Below are 23,000 nucleotides of genomic sequence, written 5' to 3'. Positions count from 1 at the left end.
TTTTCCCAATATCATTTATTAAAGAGACTGACTTTACTCCATTGTATGCTCTTATTATCTTTGTCAAGTATCATTTGACCATAACACTGTTGGTTTACTTCTGGGTTCTCTATTCTGCTCCACAAATCTGTATGTCTCTTATGCCAATAGCAAGATATTTTGATTACTATGGCCTTATAGTATAACTTGATATCAGGAAGTGGGATAATTCACACCTTATTCTTCAATTTTAAGATTGCTGAGGCTGTGTTTTTTTTTTTTTTTTTGGTTTTATATAATGTTTGAAATATTTGTTTTTTATCTTTGAAGTATGCCATTAGTATTTTAATAAGAATTGCATTGAATTTATACATTTCTTATGTAATACAGATATTTTAATAACGTTTATTCTTTTCATCCATAAACACAGTATATACTTTCACGTGTTTGTAAATTTTTCGATTTACTTTTCCAGTTTCTTATAATTTTCTGACTATAAGTCTTTTATTTTATTGGTTAAATTTACTCTTAGGTACTTTTTTTTTAAATAGTAAAGGCAATTGTTTCTTTAATTTCTCTTTGAAACATTTTATTGTTGGTGTATAAAAATGCCACTGATTTCTGCATATAAATTTTATATCCTCCCACATTGCCTAATTCATTTATCAGGTCTAGTATTTTCTTGACTGAGACTTCTACTATATATGTATAGTATAGTGTCATCAACGAATAGTGATAGTTTTACTTCTATTCCAATTTGAATGCCTTTTATTTCTTCTTCTTGTGTGATTGCTGTGGCTAGAAATTACAAAACTATGTTGAATAAGAGTTGTAAAAGGGGTACACCTGTCTTGTTCTTGAATTTAGGGGTACTGCTTTTAATTTTTGTCCATTGAGTATAAGGTTGGGTGTTGGTTTGTCCTTGATGTCTTTTGTTATGTTGAGAAATATTCCCTGTATTCCTCGTTTAAGAATTTTTACTATAAATGGGTGCTGAATTTTACTAATGCTTTTCTGCATTTATTGATATAATTATGTAATTTTTATCCTTTCTTTGGTTATGTGATGAATCACATTTGTTCAGTTGTGAATATTGATCCAGTCTTGATGTTCTAAAATAAATTCCACTTGATCATGATGTGTGACTATTTTAATGTATTGATAGATCTGGCTTGCTAATATATATATATATATATATATATATATATATATATATATATATATATATATATATATATATTTTTTTTTTTTTTTCCTGAAGCTGGAAACGGGGAGAGACAGTCAGAGAGACTCGCACATGCACCTGACCGTGACCCACCCAGCACGCCCACCACGGGTGACGCTCTGCCCACCAGGGTGCAATGCTCTGCCTCTTCGGGGTGTTGCTCTGCCATGACCAGAGCCACTCCAGCGCCTGGGGCAGAGGCCAAGGAGCCATCCCAAGTGCCCGGGCCATCTCTGCTCCAATGGAGCCCTGGCTGCGGGAGGGAAAGAGAGAGGAAGGAGGGGGTGTGGAGAAGCAAATGGGCACTTCTCCTATGTGCCCTGGCCGGGAATCAAACCCTGGGACCCCCGCATGCCAGGCCGACACTCTACTGCTGAGCCAACCAGCCAGGGCCACTGGCTAATATATTTTAGAAAATTTTAGCATCTATGTACATCAGGTTTACTGGTCTATAGTTTTCTTTCTCTATAGTTTCTTTTTTTTTTTTTTGTATCTTTCTGAAGCTGGAAACGGGGAGAGACAGTCAGACCCCCGCATGCACCAGACTGGGATCCACTCGGCATGCCCACCAGGAGTGACGCTCTGCCCACTGGGGGCGATGCTCTGCCCCTCTGGGGTATCACACTGTCCTGACCAGAGCCACTCCAGCGCCTGGGGCAGAGGCCAAGGAACCATCCCCAGCACCCGGTCCATCCCCGCTCCAATGGAGCCTTGGCTGCAGGAGGGGAAGAGAGAGACAGAGAGGAAGGAGGGGGGTGGAGAAGCAAATGTGTGCCTCTCCTATGTGCCCTGGCCGGGAATCGAACCCGGGTCCTCTGAGTGTCCGGCTGACACTCTAAAGCTAAGTCAACCAGCCAAGGCCTCTCTATACTTTCTTTACCTGGTTTTGGAATGAGGATAATACTTACCTCATAAAAGGAGCTTGGAAGTCTTCAATCCTCTTGAATTTTTGGAATAGCTTGAGAAGAATAGGAGTTACTTTTATTTTTATTGTTTTGAATATTGATAAAATTTGTCTGTGAAGCCATCCAGTCCAGGTCTTTTTTATTTTGGGAGATTTTTTTATAACTCTCTCAATTTCACTTGTTCTAATTGGTCGGTTTAGGTTTTTAGATCATTTCAGATTTAGCCTTGGAAGATTGTATGTTTCTAGGAATTTATCCATTTCACCTAGGTTATCATATTTTTTGGCATATACACCATATTATATAATTTATATAATTCTTTGTATTTCTGCAGTGTCAGTTGTTACTTCTGCAGTGTCAGTTGTCATTTCTATTTTGTTTATTTGATTTCTTTTATTTTTTTCTTGATGATTCAGGTTAAAATATCATCAATCTTTTTTACCATTAAAAAAAACAAGCAATTGTTTTTATTGAACTTCTGTATTTTTTAAGGCTCTATGTTATTTATTTCCCCTCTGATCTTTATAATTTTCTTCTTTCTACTTCCTCTCATTTATATTTATTGTTTTTCCTCTAGTTCTTTTAGATGCAGGGTTAAACTGTTTATTTGAGCTTTCACTTGATTTTTAAGGTATGCTTGTAATGCCATAAATTTCCCTCTCAGGGCAGCTTTTGCTGTTGCCCATAAATTTTCAGATGTTGTATGTTCATTTTTATTATTTTAAAGAAAATATTGATTTATTTTGTTCTCACTGTTAACCCTTATTATTTAATAACATGCTATTTAACATCCAAGTGTTTGAATGTCTTTCAATTTTTCCATTTAGTTGGTTTTCAGTTTCAAGCCATTGTGATCAGGAAGGATGTTTATATCATTTTAATATTCTTAAATTTATTGACACTTGTTTTGTTTCTTCATATGTAGTCTTTCCTAGAGAATGTACCATGAGTTCTTGGAAAGAATGTATATTCGGTGCTTGGAGTGTAATGTCCTAAAGATATCAATCTAATCAATCCAGCTGATCCAGCTTGTCATTAAAAGCCACCATTTCTTTATTAATTTCTATCTAGAGAATCTATCCATTGATGTTAGCGGGGTATTAAAATCCCCTATGGTTATAGTATAGCAGTAGATATCACCCTTTATGTCCATCAAAATCTGCTCTATATATTTACGTGCTCACGCATTAGGCGCATAAATATTTACAATGGTTATATCCTCCTTTTGGATTGTTCCCTGTATCACTATGTAGTAAACTTTTATTTCTTACAACAGCATTTCTAGAATGTCTATTTTGTCAGATATACGTATTGCTACCACAGCTATTTTTTTATTTTCATTTCCATGAAATACTTTTTCCATCCCTTCATTTTGAGTCTATGTGTGTTTTATGTACTGAGGTGTGTCTAGTCTAGAGAACAGATGTATGGGTCCTGTCACATTATCCATGCAGCTACTCTATGTCTTTTGACTGGTGCACTTAATCTATGTACATTTAAGGTTACTCTTGATATGTATTTATTTACTGCCCTTTAGTCTTTTTTTAATTTTTATTCATTTTAATGGGGTGACATCAATAAATCAGGGTACATATGTTCAAAAAAAACATGTCCTGGTTATCTTGTCATTCAATTATGTTGCATACCCATCACCCAATGTCAGATTTTTCTCCGTCACCTTCTAGTTTTCATTGTGTCCCTCCCTCTCCCCTTTTTTCTCTCCCTCTCTCTTCTCCCCCCCATAACCACCACACTCTTGTCCATGTCTCTTAGTCTCGTTTTTATGTCCCACCTATGTATGGAATAATGCAGTTCTTGGTTTTTTCTGATTTACTTATTTCACTTCATATAATGTTATCAAGATCCCACCATTTTGTTGTAAATGATTCGATGTCATCATTTCTTATGGCGGAGTAGTATTCCATAGTGTATATATGCCACATCTTTTTATCCAGTCATCTATTGAAGGGCTTTTTGGTTGTTTCTATGTCTTGGCCACTGTGAACAATGCTGCAATGAACATGGGGATACATGTGTCTTTACGTATCAATGTTTCTGAGTTTTGGGGGTATATACCCAGTAGAGGGATTGCTGGGTCATAATGTAGTTTATTTTGGAGTTTTTTGAGGAACCATCATACTTTCTTCCATAATGGTTGTACTACTTTACATTCCCACCAACAGTCATTGAGGGTTCCTTTTTCTCCACAGCCTTTCCAACATTTGCTATTACCTGTCTTGTTGATAATAGCTAAGCTAACAGGTGTGAGGTGGTATCTCATTGCAGTTTTGATTTGCAATTCTCTAATAACTAATGAAGATGAGCATTTTTTTATATATCTGTTGGCCATTTGTATTTATTCCTGGGAGAAGTGTCTGTTCATGTTCTCTTCTCATTTTTTTATTGGATTGTTTGTTTGTTGTTGAGTTTTATTTGTTCTTTGAATATTTTAGATATTAGGCCCTTATCTGAGCTGTTGTTTGAAAATATCATTTCCCATTTAGTAGGATGTCTGGTTGTTTTTTTATTTTTTGTCAGTTTCTCTTGCTGAGCAAAAACTTCTTACTCTGATGCATTCCCATTCATTTATTTTTGCCTTCACTTTCCTTGCCTTTGGAGTCAAATTCATAAAATGCTCTTTAAAATCAAGGTCCATGAATTTAGTACCTATATCTACTTCTATGTACTTTATTGTTTCAGTTCTTTTATTTAGGTCTTTGATCCATTTTGAATAATTTTAGTACAAGGGGACAAACTGTAGTCGTGTTTCATTCCTTTGCATGTGGCTTTCCAGTTTTCCCAGCATCATGTGTTGAAGAGGTTTTCGTTTCTTCATTGTGTGTTGTTGGCCTCTTTATCAAAAATTATTTGACCATATATATGTGGGAATTTTTTGTATTTTTCTGAAATTGAAAACAGGAGGCAGTCAGACAGACTCCCACATGCACCCAACCAGGATCCACCTGGCACGCCCACCAGAGGGCGATGCTCTGCCCATCAGAGCATCGCTTTCTGGTGACGAGAGCCATTCTAGTGCCTGAGTCAGAGGACATAGATTCATCCTCAGCACCTGGGCCAACTTTGCTTCAATGGAGACTCGGCTGTGGGAGGGAAAGAGGTTGACAGAGAGGAAGGAGAGGGGGAGGGTTGGAGAAGCAGATGGGTGCTTCTCCTGTGTGCCCTGGCCGGGAATCAAACCCGGAACACCTGCATGCTAGGCAGACGCTCTACCACTGAGCCAAATGACCAGGGATATATGTGGTTTTATTTCTGGACTTTCTATTCTGTTCCATTGGTCTCAGTGTCTATTTTTCAGCCAATACCATGCAGTTTTGATTGTTGTGGCGCTATAATATAGTTTGAAGTCAGGTATTGTAATGACCCCAGGTTCATTCTTTTTCTTTAGGATTGCTTTGGCTATTTGGGATTTTTTATAGTTCCACATAAATCTGATGATTTTTTGTTACAATTTTTTAAAGAAATGTCATTTTAATTTTGATAGTAATTGCATTAAATTTGTATATTGCTTTGGGTAATATGGCCACTTTGATTATATTTATTCTTCCTATCCAAGAACAAGGAATATCTTTTCATCTCATTGTATCTTATTCAATTTCCCTTAACAGTGCTTTGTAGTTTTTGTTATATAGATCCTTTTCATTCTCTGTTATGTTTATTTCTAGGTATTTTTTGTTGTTGTTGCAATTGTGAAGTGGTTTATTTTTTTGAGTTCATTCTCTAATGTTTTATTGTTGGCATATAAAAAGGTGAAGGACTTTTGTATATTAATTTTGTATCCTGTGAGCTTGGTGTATTGGTTTATTGTTTCTAGTAACCTTTTTGTGGAGTCTTTCGGGTTTTCGATGTATAGGATCATATCATCCACAAAAAGTGATAACTTTAGTTCTTCGTTTCTTATGTGTATGTCTTTTATATCTTTGCCTTGTCTGATTGCTCTGGCCAGAACTTCTAGCACCACGTTAAATAACAGTGGATAGAGTGGAAAACCCTGTCTTTTTCCTGATTTAAGGGTTAAAGCCTTCAGTTTTATGCCATTTAATATGATGTTAGCTGATGGTTTATCATATATGGCCTTTACATGTTGAGATATTTTTCTTCTATACCCATTTTGTTGAATGTTTTAAACATAAAGTAGTGTTGTATCTTATTGAAGGCCTTTTCTGCATCTATTGAACATGGGTTTTTTTGTTTTTTGTTTTGTTGATATGGTGTATTACATTAATCGTTTTATGTATGTTGAACCATCCTTGAGATTCTGGAATGAATCCCACTTGATCATGATGAATTATTTTTTTAATATGTTGTTGTATTCAATTTGCTGGTATTTTGTTTAGTATTTTAGCATCTGTATTTATTAGAGATATAGGTGTGAAGTTTTCTTTTTTTGTGCTGTCCTTGCCAGGTTTCGGTATGAGGGTTATGTTGGCCTCATAAAATATGTTTGGAAGTATGACTTCTTCAATTTTTTGGAAAACTTTGAGTAGAATAAGAACCAAGTCTTCTTTGAATGTTTGATAGAATTTACTAGTATTCATCTGGGCCTGAACTTTTATTTTTGTGGAGGTTTTTAATAGTTTTAAAAGGTTCTCTTTATTTATTTTATTTATTTATTTATTATTATTTTTGTGTGTGTGTGTTTGTGTGTGAGAGAGACAAAGAGAGGGACAGACAGGGACAGACAGACAGGAAGGGAGAGAGATAAGAAGCATCAATTCTTTCTTTTGGCACCTTAGTTGTTCATTGATTGCTCTCTCATATGTGCCTTGACTGGGGGCTACAGTAGACCAAGTGACCCCTTGATCAAGCCAGTGACCTTGGGCTCAAGCTGATGATCCTTGCTCAAACCAGATGAGCCTGAGCTCAAGCCGGCAAATGCAGAGTTTCGAACCTGGGTCCTCCAAGTCCCAGTCCAATGCTCTATCCAATGAGCCACCACCTGGTCAGGCTTTAATAGTTTTTTCTATATTTTCCCTGCTAATTTGTCTGTATAGGCTTTCTGTTTCTTCTTGGCTCAGTCCAGGAAGGTTGTATTTGTCTAGGAATTTATCCATTTATTCTAGATTGTTGAATATAGTGGCATATATTTTTTATAGCATTCTACAATAATTCTTTGTATATCTATGATATCTGGGGTGATTTCTACTCTTTTATTTTGGATTTTGTTTATATGAGTCCTTTCTCTCTTTTCCTTGCTCAGTCTTGCCAAGGGTTTGTCAATTTTTTTGATCTTTTCAAAGAACCAGCTTCTTGTTCTATTAATATTTCTATAGTTCTCCTGTTCTCTATTTCATTTATTTCTGCTCTGATTTTTATTATCTCCTTTCTTCGACTGGTTTTGGGTTGTTTTTGTTCTTCTTTTTCTAGTTTCTTAAGGTATGAAGTTAAGTGATTTACTTGGGCTCTCTCTTGTTTGTTCATATAGGCCTGAAGTGATATGAACTTCCCTGTTATCACTGCTTTCGCTGCATCCCAGAAATTCTGATATGTCGTATTGTCATTTTCATTTGTCTGTATATGTCTTTTGACATCTGTGCTTAATTCTTTTTGACCCATTTATTTTTTAAAATATGTTGTTTACTTTCCACATTTTTGTGGGATTTTTTTTCTTTTTTGAAGTTGAATTCAAGTTTTAAGACTTTATGATCAGAAAATATGCTTGGTACAACTTCAATTTTTCTGAATTTGCTGATGTTGTTTTTGTGGCCCAACATATGGTCAATTCTTGAGAATGATCCATGTACACTGGAGAAAAATGTATACTCTGTAGCTTTGGGATAAAATGTCCTGTAGATGTCTATCATATCCAGGTGCTCTAGTGTTTTGTTTAAGGCCAATATATCTTTATTGATTTTTTGTTTTGATGAACAATCTATACCCGTCAGCAGTGTATTGAGGTCTCCAAGTATGATTGTATTTTTGTCAGGTTCTGTTTTAAGGTCAATAAGTAGCTGTCTTATATATTTTTGGTGCTCTTTGGTTTGGTGCATATATATTAAGAATTGTTATGTCTTCTTGATTTAGTGTCCCCTTAAACATTATGAAATGTCCATTTTTGTCTCTAAGTATTTTTGCTGTCTTGTAATTGCATTATTAGATATGAGTATTGCTACGTCTGCTTTTTCTTTTTTGGATGTTATTTGCTTGGAGTATTGTTTTCCAGCCGTTCACTTTGAATTTGTTTTTATCCCTGTTGCTTAAATGTGTTTGTTGTAGGCAACATACAGTTGAAATTTTTTAATCCATTCTGCTACTCTGTGCCTTTTTATTGGTGAGTTTAATCCATTTACATTTAGTGTAATTATTGATACTTGTGGGTTCCCTATTGCCATTTTATAAATTGCTTTCTCTTAGTTTTGTATCTTTTTTGATTCTTCTCTTTTGTTTTTGTATTTTTTTTGTTTTTGTTTGGTTGTATTCCATACTTCTTTCCTCTCTTGCCAACTTTTTTAAGTCCTGTACTTCTGTGGTGATTTTTTCAAGGGTGGTTACTATTAAGTAATAAAAAGGGTACCTACCATGTTCAATGTAGTACACTGTCTTATGAATACTTCTGCACTTCATTGTCCTATGGTAATGTTAATCTCCATCCTCTGCCCTTTTTTGACTGCTTGTTTTTGTTGTCACAGTTTAAATTTGTTTTTTTGTGTTTTTGGTGGAGCTTTTACTTTTTGTTTTGTTTTGTTTTGTTCTTTTGATCTGGTTGGAAAAGCCCCTTTAGTAATTCCTGAAGTGGGGGTTTCTGATGATAATTTCCCTCATCTTTTCTGTATCTGTGAATATTTTTATTTATCCTTTGTATTTGAAGGATAGCTTTTATGGGTATAGTGTTCTTGGCTAAGAATTCCACTCTTTCAGGACTTTAAATTTTGGGGTGCACTCTCTTCTAGCTTGTAGAGTTTCTGCTGAAAAATCCAATGATAATCTAATACGCTTTCCTTTTTGTATGTTGTATTCCTCTTTTCCCTGACTGCCTTGAGAATTTTTTCTTTGTCATTGATTTGTGCCAATTTTATTATAATGTGCCTTGGAGTAGGTTTGTTGGGGTTAAGAAAACTTGATGTTCTGTTTGCTTCTTGAATTTGAGGCTTTAGTTCTTTCCACAGGCTTTGAAAGTTCTTATCTCTTATTTGTTTGAATGTGTTCATTCCATTTTACCTCTCTTCTCCCTCTGATATAACTATTATTCTTATGTTATTTTTTTATAGAGTCAGACAATTTTGGTAGAGCTTTCCCTTTTTTTATTTTTGAGTCTCTTTTTTCTCTCTGTGGTGCCTCATGTTGCTTGTCTTATACTTCACTAATCTTACCTTCAAACTGGGCTGTCCTATTAGCTAAGCTTGTTACCTTGTTTTTCAGTTCATGAATTCAGTTTTGCATCTCTTTTTTATTTGTTTTTATACTTTCAAATCCTTGTTCATATATTCTTTCTGGTCGTTGAGTTGTTTTCTGAGCTCCCTAAATTGTCTTTCTTTGTTTTGTTTTTTTTGTTTGTTTGTTTTGTTTTTGTATATCTCTGAGTATTTTTAGGATATCTATTTTAAATTCTCTGTCATTTAGCTAGAAGATTTCCAATATATTAAATTTTTTCTCCATAAATTTTTCCTCATGTATCTATGCTACATCTCTGTCTTTTGTATTCATGAATTTTGATTTCCTCTTCCCTAATGGAAACTGAGGGTGGTTTTGTTGATTGTACTAATGAGAATTTAAAAAAAGTAAAATAATACAAAATTTATTATTTTCCACTTTTTTGTCCTCTCCTCTCCCCTCAGCACTCTGTGGGACCACTCTCCCCAGGCTTTTTACACTTTGTAACCTGTTTTGGCTGGGTAGAAGATTCCCTTGTCTCTGTTTGCAAAACAGGAGGTCTTACAAGCTGCCACATTTCTCTTTTTAATGTATAGCCCTGAGTATGAAAGTTTTACCAGTCAGAAATTGCCCCCACCCCTACATGCATAGCAATAGGCACTAAAAAATATCATGCCTCTTGTCTTAGATCGCTGAACTGAGAGAGATCTTGTTAGTTAGAGCTGCATAGGTCAGTGGGAGGTGGGAAGACTGTGGGTTAAGCTAATCCTTCCTGGGGCTGTTAGCTTAAATGGCTGGGTGAGGTGCCTCGACTGCCTGGAGAAATTCGGGCATAGGAAAGTTTGCTTTTGCGCACTCCCCACGCACCGCTGTTTAGAGTGCAGGAACCACACCGAAACTCTGGTTGCAGCCCATGCAAAGGCCTCTCACTCTACCCCTCTGTTTGGTAACATAGGCGTCCCCTCTCAGGGCACAAGGAGAAACCTCTCACACACTATCCATGCTCACTTACCAGGATATCAGAGCTAATGGCAGCCACTACTGGCCCATCTTTGTCAGGGTCCTGCACGGGCATTAGCTTGCATTGGTTGGGTCGCCACAAGAACAGTGTTTCTTCGGCTTGGACATCTGTGCCACCTGCCCATCTTCCTCTGCACCCTTAGCCCTCTATCTCAGTTCCAAATGAAAGCAGCCCTAGCTTAGGTTAGTGAGGAAGCCAGAGTGTTCCTTTCTCTGCTTATTTCCTTCAGGGTTGATTATATATTTAGTCAATTTTTCGCTTGATCATACCTTCGTCTTCAATTTGTGGGACTTCTAGACCCTCCAAGGATAGATTTTTTTGTCTCTGGTTGAAGAACTTTTTGAAATTTTGGGTAGATTTATCGGTATCACTCCTCATGGCACCATTTCTCTGATATCACCTACAGTGGCCATTGCAACCAAACATGGGGCAAGTGACAGCGCTCTGTGGAAATCGGCAGCACCCCAAATGTCTCCACTGAGGGTCCTGCTGATAACTGCAGCCTCCTCTCATGTTCCCTGGCCACTCCAGCCTCTTTCTCTCTTACATGTCAAGTTCACCACTAGACAGACCATAGTACATCTCTGTTCCTTCATGTTATTTTCATGTCCATCCAGCAGGTCTTAATTCTAATGTTATCTTTTACTTAGAGAGAAATCCAGGACACCTTACCTAAAAGCTTTTGTACCCTCTTGACTGTTTTTCTTCATAGCCTCCTCAATATGTGGAATAGAACATAATCACCTGTGGTTTTTCTCTGTCTCACCATGGACTAGAGAGTCTCAGTGTGTGTAGTATCTCATGTTTATTTACAAAACACCTGTCATATGGAATGTCCTCAAGAACACTGGCTGAGTGGTTATTTAAAACCCAGTGTGTGGCTTCCTATCAACTGGACACAGCCTGAAACATTAACCATGGGCCAAGGAGACTGATGAGTATAAGGAAGGGAAGAAAAGGCCCTGGACGGTTAGGAGAGAGTCATCTGAAAGCAACAAGTGTGGGTTCTATCAAAGACTGGGTACAGAGTGTATAGAAAAAGTAATTGTGGAAAAAAACAGAGTATTGTAAACATGAGGATTACAGCCACTTTGAAAAATTGTGGGTACATGGTCCATTGTGGAAATGAGAGAAATATGGTCAAAATAGGAGGTCATGGGTCTGGCAGAGAGAGAGAAAACAGGAGAAGGCACTGCTGGCTGGTCACAAAGGGACTATTCTTATGACATCTGAGAGCAGGGGCAGTGGAGCCTTGGGGTGGAGCCTCTGAGGGGTCCCTGTGCAGTCAAGTGTCACATAAACAGCAGATGCCTTGCTCTCTGTGAAATAAACAAACTAGAAGTTTTATATATTCTTGGTAATCTGGCAGTGGGAATGGAAAAGGGAGGACTGGGGAGGAGGAGGGGGAAGGCTAGGCCAGCTGGGAGAGGCCCACTCCCTCCTATCACCGAGGAACATCTTCACCTGGTGAACATTCTGGGAACTGCAAGTCTGCCTGTGTTTGGATCAGAGAGGTGGGGGTGCCTGCAGGTTTGGGTGGTGGAAGCATCTTCTGTTTGGTGGATGAAGGTGGTGTTCTGAGCATATGCAGGTGGGAGGCACCATGCAGATCCCCCCCAGAGCTTCATGCAGTCCACCAGAAGATCAGATGAACCAGGGTCAAAGGGAACATGCCCACTGAAAAGACATTTATAGTGGGGTCCCAGGACCTCACTGTTGAGGGTCTCGCAAAGAGCAGCATGGAAGCACACCTTGCTGGTAATGCTGACAAAGGCTGAGAGTGTCCAGCCTTTTGGGATAAGCGTATTCTTCACCTACACACCATGGCTTAAAAAGGGCACCCATTGTGTCCTGCAAAACCCCTGGTCCCTCCTCCCCTGCACTATCCATGAAAAATAGGACTTGACACACATCTGAGGGTCATTGTGACTCCTTGGGCTGCAGCCTATATGAGGCCAGGAATTTGGCACAGGGGTTTCATGATACTGACATGGTCCCCAGGCCCCAGTCAGCTACCCCCCTGACAATGGGTTACAGGGATTGCAAGCTCCACGAACCTGTGGCTTTGCACTACAACCAACATGGGTACTAAGCCCCAACAAGCTGGGTTACCTGTTTGCAGAGGGCTCCTGCCATGGCTTAGACCTCCAGACATGGGAGGCCGCAAGGTCTCTCCACAAGGAAGGTCATTACAGGTTCCGAATCACCTGCAGTACCTGATGGGCCCCCCGCAGCTCCTGCTTCCCTGCCTGGCCAGTTGCTCCCATCTAGATGCAGGCATTGTGTGCACTTGCCATAGCCGTTCCCACTCTCCTACCAGGGTAACCTCGCACTGTACCACCGCACACCTGGTGACTGGCTGGGCATTGCCCTTACCAGTAGCTAGCTTTAGAGGCCATCAGTGACTGTGAGGGCTGAAGAGGGTGAGCCAGCATTTTTGAGCCAAGGGAGAACTTCCAGCTTTTTGGCAAAACAAGGCTCAGCCACACTGACCAGCCCAGAATACTATATAGCCTCTTTTACTTAGGATTCTTGACTATGTAAGTCACTCAGCCAGCACCTGCCAGCCCCTGTTCTTGTCTGAGGCCCTGTGTGCACTGCAGCATAGAGATTTCAAAGCCTAGGTTCTGGGAGCCAAGAGAAAGCCCGCCATCAGCTTGGTGTTGCAGGAAAGGGAGCAGGCTCTGCGCTGTTTAGCTATAATCAGTGCTGAGCTGGCTGTACCCTCCAAGCCACTTTTCCATCCTGTGCAAATGGTTGTTTCCTGAGTCTGCACCCCCCTGTTCCTGTGCAGGTTTAGTCCTGCACGCCAGGTTCTGGGTTCTTCTACAGGGTCTATACTTTATAGGATAAAGGGTGGGGGTCCTGTGGATACACAGGGGGAGAACTCTGAGACCCCTTACATGCCAGTGTTTTGCACATACATGGCTGGCCTGCTGTGTACAGATTATCACAGCACCCCATGTGTCCCTACCTCTGAAAACACACACTGCATTATTAACCTCAGCATGGGTGGTTGCTGTGCATGAGCACATTGACAGGAGATGGCTCTTCTCTGCTTTCTGTGCACTGGTCAGTGAGTGACACAGGGACCCTGAAAGACCCCGAGCCAAGTCCCAGGTGGAGCTGTCTTTTGCATCGTGGAAGAGAGGGGATAACTGTTGTGCTCGGGAGCATTCCAAGTGCTCGTTGTACAAGCAGTAAGACAACAGGACCAAAATTTCAAATTAGAAATGGGGTGTATTTGCATGAATGTCTACTCTCTTTTTAGGTTGAGCTCAGTGTGGTTTTGGGCTTGTTTTACACCAGTGGGTTTTTTTTCAGTTTTGCTTTATAACAGCTTCTTTTAGTACACCCTGTCCACTCCACCACCCATGCCTTTGGCTTTCCTCTCTGCCATTCTACAGAGAAGGTGCCCAGGAACTCTGGTGACCTTTACGCCATTTGTGGCATCGTCATCCCAGGCTTTTTTCTGTAATCCATGCTTTCTCTCACTTTGACCCAGCACACAGCTGTACCCTGGGCTTTCCCTGTATCTGATCATGACTCTTCCCATGTGGTGATGCCTTGTGTGCTCATGGCACCACATGTCTGAGTGTCCTGCCCTTGAGTGACCCTTTCCATGGGTCTCACCTGCCTGGAGCCCATCTCCTCAGACCTTCCAGACTTTTCTCTCATCCTGTCTCCTTCCTCCCATTTTCCTCCACTTTCTCTTTAGCTTTAGAGTTACAGGAGCAATGGATTCTGTGTTCTGTCACGTGCGTTCCTGTGACATATTCCAGAAACCCACATCTTTGGAAGGCACTTGACATCCTGCTGATTTCTTCCCTGACCTCAGCCACCTCTTCCTTTCTTACCTTTGATGTCTGGGATTCTTCCACAAAACAAACAAGCGATACAAAGACAGGAGCCACCTCCTCCCATACACCCGCCAGTGCTCAGTGCTTGTGAGGCTGCAACTCAGCCTCCCGCCCCCTGGTTTCTGTCCCTTGCATGTTGCACAGCATTTGTACCTTTCCTGTCCATGCAGAGGACAACAGGAGACCATGTTGGTTAGGTTTGCTGTCATTACACTTGAGACATGTGCTTTTAGAGTTTAAACTATGACGTGTTTTGATGACTGTGGACAGTCCCTGTTCTTTGCAAAGGAGTCACCCATTTGGGGTGTGAATATGTGATGGAGGGCGGCATGCTCACCAGACGGTCAGCATTGGCTGGAACTGGGTTTGAGGGTGGCTCACAGATGACCTGCTCCTTTTTTTTATATATGTTTTGCATTGTTGTAAGATTGCCTTTTTATTCCACATAATTGTGACCAGCTGCCAATTGGGGTGATGGTTCATTTAGTTCCTCTTTAGCTGATACTTGTATCTTTTCCTCATTCCTAAATTCTAAAGTAAGGCACCCAGAGGGCATTTTATCTAGTGAGACAGAGAGGTGTCTTAGCAGTCAGCTCTCCATGGTGCAGGTCTCTCTCTCTCTGTCTTTAACTCTCTCTCTCTCTTTCCCCACCCTTGTGCAGGCTGGAGGTTCCTGAAGCACACCCTCCTGCAAAGAGGGGTAGTTGCTCCCACACTTGTTCTGGCATCTGAGCAGTTTTTTCAGCCTTCTTACTCTTGACATTGGGGCCCTTAACATTCTGTGTGAGGGGTGGTGTCTTGTGCACACTAGGGTGTGAGCAGTTTCTCTGGTCTACACTCAACAGGCAGATGTCAGAAGCATCTCCTTTTTCAGTGGTGACAACCGGAACTGTCTGAAGGCATTGCCAAAGTCCCCTGGCATGGCACAATTCCCACACCCACTAATGGGAGAAATTGGATATCAGACAGCACCTTTTCCATGAAATAAGGTGGCAGAGATCTGATGTCTGTGACAAACCAAGTGCGGTTTTGGTCCCATGATGAGCACAGCCATTACACACCTGTCCTGCACCAATGCTCACTCCCACAACCTCCTGCCCAGCACCCAGCCTACTGCAGTCACCCTTGGCACTGCATAAGATCTGTGCCATCCTCTCCTTCCCAGTCTGTCTAGGGTGAAATCATCCCCTGAGGAGCTGCAGGGCTGATGGCTGCCCTGTGGTTCTCATCTCAGGACGGCAGGGTATTTGACAGCGGCCTCACAGAGTCCCTGTCCCTCATGGATGCTGTGATGCCCGACGTGCTGCAGATGCAGCAGCAGGCCCTGTGGGAGAAGCTCGCTCAGCAGCAGGCCAGTGCTGCAGCAGCTGTGAAAGCAGCAGCAGCAGCTGCCTCGGTGACCTTGGAGAACACTGCAACCACAGCAGCTCTTCCCCAGCCCAACCCAGCAAGAACAGAGAGGTCATGGTGAACGGAGAGGAGAATGGAGCCCACATGGTCATTGAGTGCCCCCGGGCCTGTGACGGCTTCTGGTGCTTTCTCATGGTGTCCCAGTGCCAAAGACTCCACCGGGGTCTGCCTGTGGCACAGTCGTCCCTGGTCGCTGTTGAACATATGTGTCCCTCTGCCCGAAAGGCTTCCCACCCCAGGCTTATTCTGAAATCCTGAGAAACAGGCATTCTTTACTTACACAGCCTCAGGTTTAGGGAGCTGTGCCTCCCTGTGAGCTTGCAGGAACCCGCACTGCATGGTCACCGACTGGCATACAGTGTTCTCAGTGCAGGACCCTGTCCCCACCCAGCCTCCTGGGTGGAGGGTTTTGGGAAAATCCTGGTGTAAGTGTGGAGCTCCCAGTAACCAAGCAGCCACCAGAACAGTGTGTGCCATCTGACTTGGTCTCAGCTAGTTCCTGGAAGGCACGTCTTCTTTAGGTGACCATTGGACAGTGTTGGGCAGATTGTTCAGAGAGCCAAGCTTTTGCCCAGAGCACCTGCCTCCACTTTCTCTGATGCTCCTACATGCAGAGATTGCTGAAAGTTCTGAATTCAAAAAGTGCATGTGTGTGCATGTTTGTGTGTGTGTCTGTGTGTCATGAGCACAGGAATGTATGCAGCTGTAGAGCAATGTAAACATTGTGCATGCATGTGTCCCAGGGAAACAAAAATGTGTGAATGTGGGTGTGGAGATTGGCAGGACTTCTGATAGCTTGGGGCATCCACCCTCCAGAGCTCCCTAATGGTGCTCCTTTAGATGTTTGCTTGAGATAAAATGCCACATCTCTTCAGGAGAACAGGGACCTGGGGACTCTGTGCACTAGACACCTGGCTATTGTCACCTTTGTCCCCCTCATGCTGGCAACTACATATAAAGAGTAACTGTTGCTATCCCTCTGTCAAATTCAGAATAAACATAACACACGGTGGGGGGAGGGTTGGCAAATTAGGTCTACAGTTGTTCATATACAACAAATAATGTGACAATAAATAATAATACAAGAATAAGCTTTCTCACTGGTAGATCTGCTTTGGCCCCACCCTGTATTTAAATAAGCATAACGTATTTAGGAAATTACATGGGCCACGGTTTGGTTGTAATCATCAGCGGTGATGTTGTATAAAAGAAAATCTATTTTTAAGACCCAGGTGCCTAGGGGGTGTTATACCCCTGTCCTATGGCAGATAATCACTTGAAAGCAATGGAGATAGACTGAGACATGAAGAACCCATACAGCAAAACCACAAGTCTGATGTGTTCACTTGTGCCTGGAACACCATCAGTGACCTCCTGGGTTCTGGGTGAGGCCATCAGACTGGGTATGCTCTAGGGATGGGCGCCCCATTTGTGCTCTTGTGTGGAATGACCTCTCACAGAGTACATGCTTCATTACCTCCCTGGGACATCTCCCCAGGTGTGCTGACCATGGTGTGGGGCACACACCCACTGTGGCCCTCATACAGGTGCTTCTGATTGTGGTCAAATTGTAGAAAAGACCTGGTGCCAAGCCATTTTCTCCCTGGGTGGGGACTGATGCCGATATTTAAAATCACTCAGTGCAGCAGACATGGGGAGGAGAAAATCCAGTGAGGATAAAACACGTAATATGCCTGGGTTTGGATGGCTGGCCTCTACCCCCAGGTCTCCTGGGGCCACATGCCGGAGCAGAGTGAGCCCTGGGCTACTGTCTGGCTTCTGCCCTGTCCCGGGTTATCATCCCGGAACTGGCTGCAGCCTCGGGTTACAAAGAGGGGAAGAAGAAAGTAAAAACCGTAAACAAAAGAAATGCTGAGTGCTATGTGCTTCCCCCTGCAGGTCCGGAGACTCCACAGCTTGGATATGGAACCTCAGTGAGTACAGCAACGGGGCCTCCACACAGCTCATGCTGCGGCACTGTATCCAAAAAGAAAGAAGACATCCCCAGTAACAGAGATGTGACCTCGCTGCACTGGAACGTAAGCTTGGCCCTCCTCCCCGACAGCCAACAGTGGACACAGGGACTGCCATGAGGGGCCCTGGGGTGGCTCGGTCATGGGGGCTTTGTTTCTAATTGCTCACGGAGTTGTGTCACAGGGTTATGTGGGCGCACATGTGGGACACACCCCACTTTCTAACTTCTTTTGATTTCTCTCACTTTTGGAGTATTTCTGCTTGTTCCATCATTTCATCACAAACTCTTCTTTTCTCCATGTGGCCACATTGTCTGAAGCTCAGAGAGATCTCCCCAGTCTCATTACAACTTTTCCCAGTGTATTTTTTTAATGAGAGGAGGTCAGGTAGTGAGAAAGACTCCCCACATATGCCGCAGCTGGGCCCCATGCAGAAACTGTTGTCTGGGGCTGATGCTCAAATTAGCCGAGCTATTTTTAATGGCTAAGGCTGACACTCAGACCAACCAATCTATCCTCAGCACCCAGAGCCACACTAAAACCAGCCAGTTTACTGGCTGTGAGAAGGGAAGAGAGAGAAAGAAAGGAGAGAGATGGGAAGAGAAGCAGATGGTTGCTTTTTTTGTGTGTCTTGATCTGAAATCAAACCCAAGATGTCCATAAACTATGCCAACACTCTATCTACTGAACCAACCAGCCAGTTCCTCCCTACATTGTAACTTAAAAGATGTGCACAAAAACTACAGGGAATTCCCAGGATATGAACAAGAGAGCTTTCTGGTGTTTGATCCAAAGTTGCATGTGTATGTTCATTGAAACATGAACATTTATGTATTAAATGCAACTTAAATGGTTTTCTTAACATAGCACTTACATTTACGTTCCTATGCCTATGAATATTACACCCTTTCAAACCTACAGAACCTATCTCATTGATAATTTAGACTGCCTGAAATCAAATGGGGTTTAATAAGTTTGTTATTGTTTTATGTTTGTTTTAAATCAGTGAGAGGAGGGGAGGCAGGGAAAGAATCCCACATATGCCCCAACCAGGATACATGAAAAAAGCCCATTACGGAATGATGCTCTGCCCATATGGGACTTTGCTCCATTGATTTGCAACAAAGCTATTCTTAGCACCTGAGGCAGAGGCCATAGAACCATCTTCAGAGCCATGGGAACAACTCTGTCTAATTAAACCATGGATTCAGAGGCAAAAAGAGAGAGAGAACAAAGAGAAGGGGAGGAGTGGAGAAGCAGATGAGTGCTTCTGTTATTTTCCCTGACCAGGAAGCAAACCATGTACTTCCACACACTAAGCTCATACTCTACCATGGATTCAACTGGCCTGGACTGTGGTTGATAAGTCTTAACAGGGCACTAAGTACTAGTGGAAGATTATTCTAAAACTGGGATAAGAGATAATTTGTGGAGGGTCAGAAGCCGCCCCTACTAAGCTGTGTCTGTTGGCTGTCTCTTTCCAGCCTGCAGAGTGATGGGACTTTGTTGGTGACAGGTTCTTATGACGGGTTTGCAAGATTATGGATGGAAGATGGTAAGCTCAGCCTCCCTTGTGTTGGGGTCCAACAAGAGGGGCTCTGGTGCAGGAACATGGAGTGGACCAACTGTGGCTTTGAAGTTCACGTGTTTATTATTGTTGTTTGACTTACTCACCAGGTAATCTGGCCAGGACCTTCGGCCAGGATAACATCCCCAACTTTGCCTTGAAGTATAACAAAAAGGGGAACTACATCTTGAGTGCCAGCATAAACAAAGTGAGTGTTGGCTTAAATGGCATCTTGAATCTCTAGAAAACTAGTGTGTCTTTGAAATCTAAGTCTTCCTGCTTCCTTGTAAGCAGCCAAGACAATCCGCATCATGCTTGTTGGTTTTCCTGGCTGTGATGTGACCTGACTGTTCACTGGTAGCATGTTGTCTCTTGAGTGTGTCACACTGCTCTACGGAACCATGTGCAAAACTCCCTCCATTTTCTACAAAGAGTTGTTTCTGTCCTTGCCTCCTGTTGTCTCAGAGGCTGGTTTTATATTCACTTCTCATTTTCTACCTGACCCCATTCTGACTACCAGACACTTATCTGTGAAGTCAGGGAACATGCATATTTGAAATTGTGCCCTGTCTGCCTTTGTTGATCAAGCATGAAGAAAATAATACTAATAATGTTCTAGAAGGCAATACCCAGGGTGAAATTGTAATTTACAGGGATGTTGTCACTGACCTTTAGTGGGAGCCTGACCCCCAGAGGTGAAAGTATATTTCTGATTCTTACCAGCTTTCCTGCTACTTAATGTTTTCTGTTGTCTGGGATATAGAATTCAATGTGATCATCCACAATATTATGCAATTAGTGATACAGAACATGAAATTGCATCAGAATTGTGAATTTGTGTATCCTTTTAAGTTTTAGATGAGTCCCAGTAAGTGAATCTAAAAGTGTTAGATCCAGGCCCCAGCCAGTTGACTTAATGGTAGAGCATCGGTCTGGCAGGTGTATGTCCTGAGTTCAATTCCTGGCCATGGCATACAGAAGAAGCACACATCTTCTTCTCCACCAAATGACCAACTGGCCACTACCTTTTCTTGCATGATAAACATTTCTAGAGAAAACTTCATGAAGAGACCCATTACTGACGTTTGCTTATTGAGTTGTGGAAAATGGACAACCATAACTTGGGATTCCCAAACAGGGGAGGCCAAGAAGCAGTTTCCATTTCATTCTGGTGAGTCTGGGTTCTAGTTTTGTAATTTGAAAACAGTAGTTCAGAGTCTGCTATAAAATGCCCTGTTGAGTAATGAGGAATGGTCCAAGGACCGTGTCCATGGACTCACACTTAGCGGGTGAAAACCCATTTCACTGTGAATGGTGCTTCAATGTTTGGAAAGTACAGTGTCCCTAACACCTAAAGGTTGAAACACAGCAGGAATTGAGCCACAGGGCCAGTGTGGCCTTCTTTCTTTACCTGTTGTGCCATGATGAGTTTGTTGGGGGTCCCTGAGACCACATCAAAGTTTCGCTGGTCACAGAAACCAGCCAAAGCAGGGAAGTTAGTACACAGGATATAATCCAGCATGTCTATGGGTCTCTGCTGTGGCATCACCCAGAACAGACCCACATTGAGGGTCATTGGGCAGGGAAGCTCATTGGGGACCTGGTGTCCAAGACTGTAATGGTGGCAGGTCTCGCCAGTCCTCTATGCCTGGCCTGTACCCCATTTCCAACTCTTAGCAAGAAAGCAGCACAAACTATATGTTTTTTGTACACATTCCATTTGGCAGTCGTCCTTACCAGTTAAAGAACAGTGGAAAATTTCTGGCAATCCAAATTCCCAGAAACTAGCTGAGAAAGCTGGACCAGTGTACAGATGCATAACAGTCTGTACTACAGTTCTTTCTATACTACAGTCACTCCTGCCTCCATGGCATTGCAGACTCCCACCAGGTACTCCATGCCCTGTGTGACACACACTGTCATTAGGTGCAGCCTCCTCCCTTAAAGACAGCCAGCCACCCCCACAGTAAGGACTGTCAGAAGTAACATAGGGGCCACAGACCATGTCTTCCATGCAGACAGAAGCACGAAATGTGTGGGGTGAGCATGCACTGTTAGATCACATGTCTCTGATGTGCCATTTTCAAGAGGACAGAGTCAGTGTTGGTGGGTAGTTATGGATTGCCTGAAGGACAGCGGACCCCAGCGACTGCCTGAAACAGCACAGCCCCATCTCGGTTACAAATGACCACTCCAAGCAGGTGCCTTGAGTATTCAAGGAACAGACTATGAGGAAGGTCCCAACTTGAGGGACAGATCATTTTCTGGTGCCCTTTAAGGAGAGCCCTCCACCTCTTAAGAAGTCCCTACCCATTGACACTTTGCAGAGCCCCTGCCAAACCAGTCTACAGATTTGGACCTCTGTCAACTCTGTGACAGATATCTCTGCCAATCACAGCTGGTAGCTGGTCAGTCTAGTGGGTTTTCCTCATGTTTGGCATAAGGGTCGAAACCAGTCCTGCCTTTCTGGTCACAGAGATTGACTGACACATTCCAAGATCATTGTACCAGGCATGCCAACTCCTGTGACATGGGAATGTGTGTCATGCAGAGAACTATGGCTTTCGGGTTTGTTTTTTATTAAGAGAATCTCCTGTCCAAGATGAATATCAGTAAGATTCTGCCAACACTCTTCATCTTAAGAGGTCACTTATAATGTCTCTCAGCAGAAAATGCTATTTCCCAGAGCTTGTAAGGCTTAGGGGAATGGCTTACAATCTTCTGGCCCTGGAAGATCAACCAAAGATTATGTCTTTCTTTCAGTGGAGAAAAGCATCACCTGTTATTAAGCGGTCTGTGACATGGACTCTTGTCCTCTCCCTGGGCCAGGAAGGTCCAGGTTTTATTTTATTTTTTACATCTTTAAGGACAAGATTTTCCCACTGGGAACAATTGTTCTCATCGTGTTACTGGATATATAAGGATTCTTGACTATGCTTTGATTTGTTATAAAGCAGCCAATCTCTGTGCACAGCTAGTATATGTAGATGTCCTCCCTCTTTTCCTGTGTCACAGCCCCTGCTCTGGATGTGGACTGGCAGAACAACACTATTTCCAACTCCTGTAGCATAGAAATGTGCATTCACGTCTGCATACTCAGCTGTGACTGCCCCGTATGAAACTTCCAAAAATACAGTAAGTGCCAAACAGCTCTTTACTGCTTCTTGGGAGAAAACACAGACTCTGTGTTTTGGAGCCAGATGTTGGATTTCAGAGAAAAGACTTAATGTAGCTATTATACTAACATATGAGGATATAAATGAATAGATACTCTAATGAGTGGCAGATGAGAAATGTCTATAGAAAAAGGAAAACTATATTCATTTTAAATTAAATTTTTAAATTTATTTTGTTGAGTGTGATTCAAGTGTCCCATTTAATGTAACACCCTCATCATACAAAATACATGCTCTCATTTTACCCACACTGCCCCAGTGCCCCTGACTCTCTCCCTCCTTTCTCTGGGATTTGCTGTCCTATTATTATCTGTATTTTTGTGTCATATATTTTTTTCATTAATCCTCTCTGTGATGGAAAATAATTTTCTTTAAATAATAAACAAAACAATCAAATGGGAATTTGAGAACTGAGAGGTGTAATGTCTGAAATGAACAATTAATTAAAAAACCCCAAGAAAATCCTAATGAATGTGTTTAACAGCAAATTGCAAAAGAGAGAATAGAAATAGCCAGTTTTCCTAAATTTGTTGGAAAATGTCACCATTCAGTCCA

General features: G+C 41.9%; 2 pseudogenes; one reads left to right on the top strand and one right to left on the bottom strand.

The window, feature by feature from the left end:
• Window positions 1-10,513, bottom strand: part of LOC136386887 (A-kinase anchor protein 17A-like) — a 32,993-nt pseudogene extending 22,480 nt beyond the window's left edge.
• A 5,013-nt stretch (window positions 10,514-15,526) lies between these two features.
• Window positions 15,527-23,000, top strand: part of LOC136386886 (F-box-like/WD repeat-containing protein TBL1X) — a 568,957-nt pseudogene continuing 561,483 nt past the window's right edge.

Source organism: Saccopteryx leptura, unplaced genomic scaffold (genome assembly GCF_036850995.1).
Source record: "Saccopteryx leptura isolate mSacLep1 unplaced genomic scaffold, mSacLep1_pri_phased_curated manual_scaffold_18, whole genome shotgun sequence".
NCBI lineage: Eukaryota > Metazoa > Chordata > Mammalia > Chiroptera > Emballonuridae > Saccopteryx > Saccopteryx leptura.
This window is presented reverse-complemented; position numbering and strand designations above follow the sequence as displayed.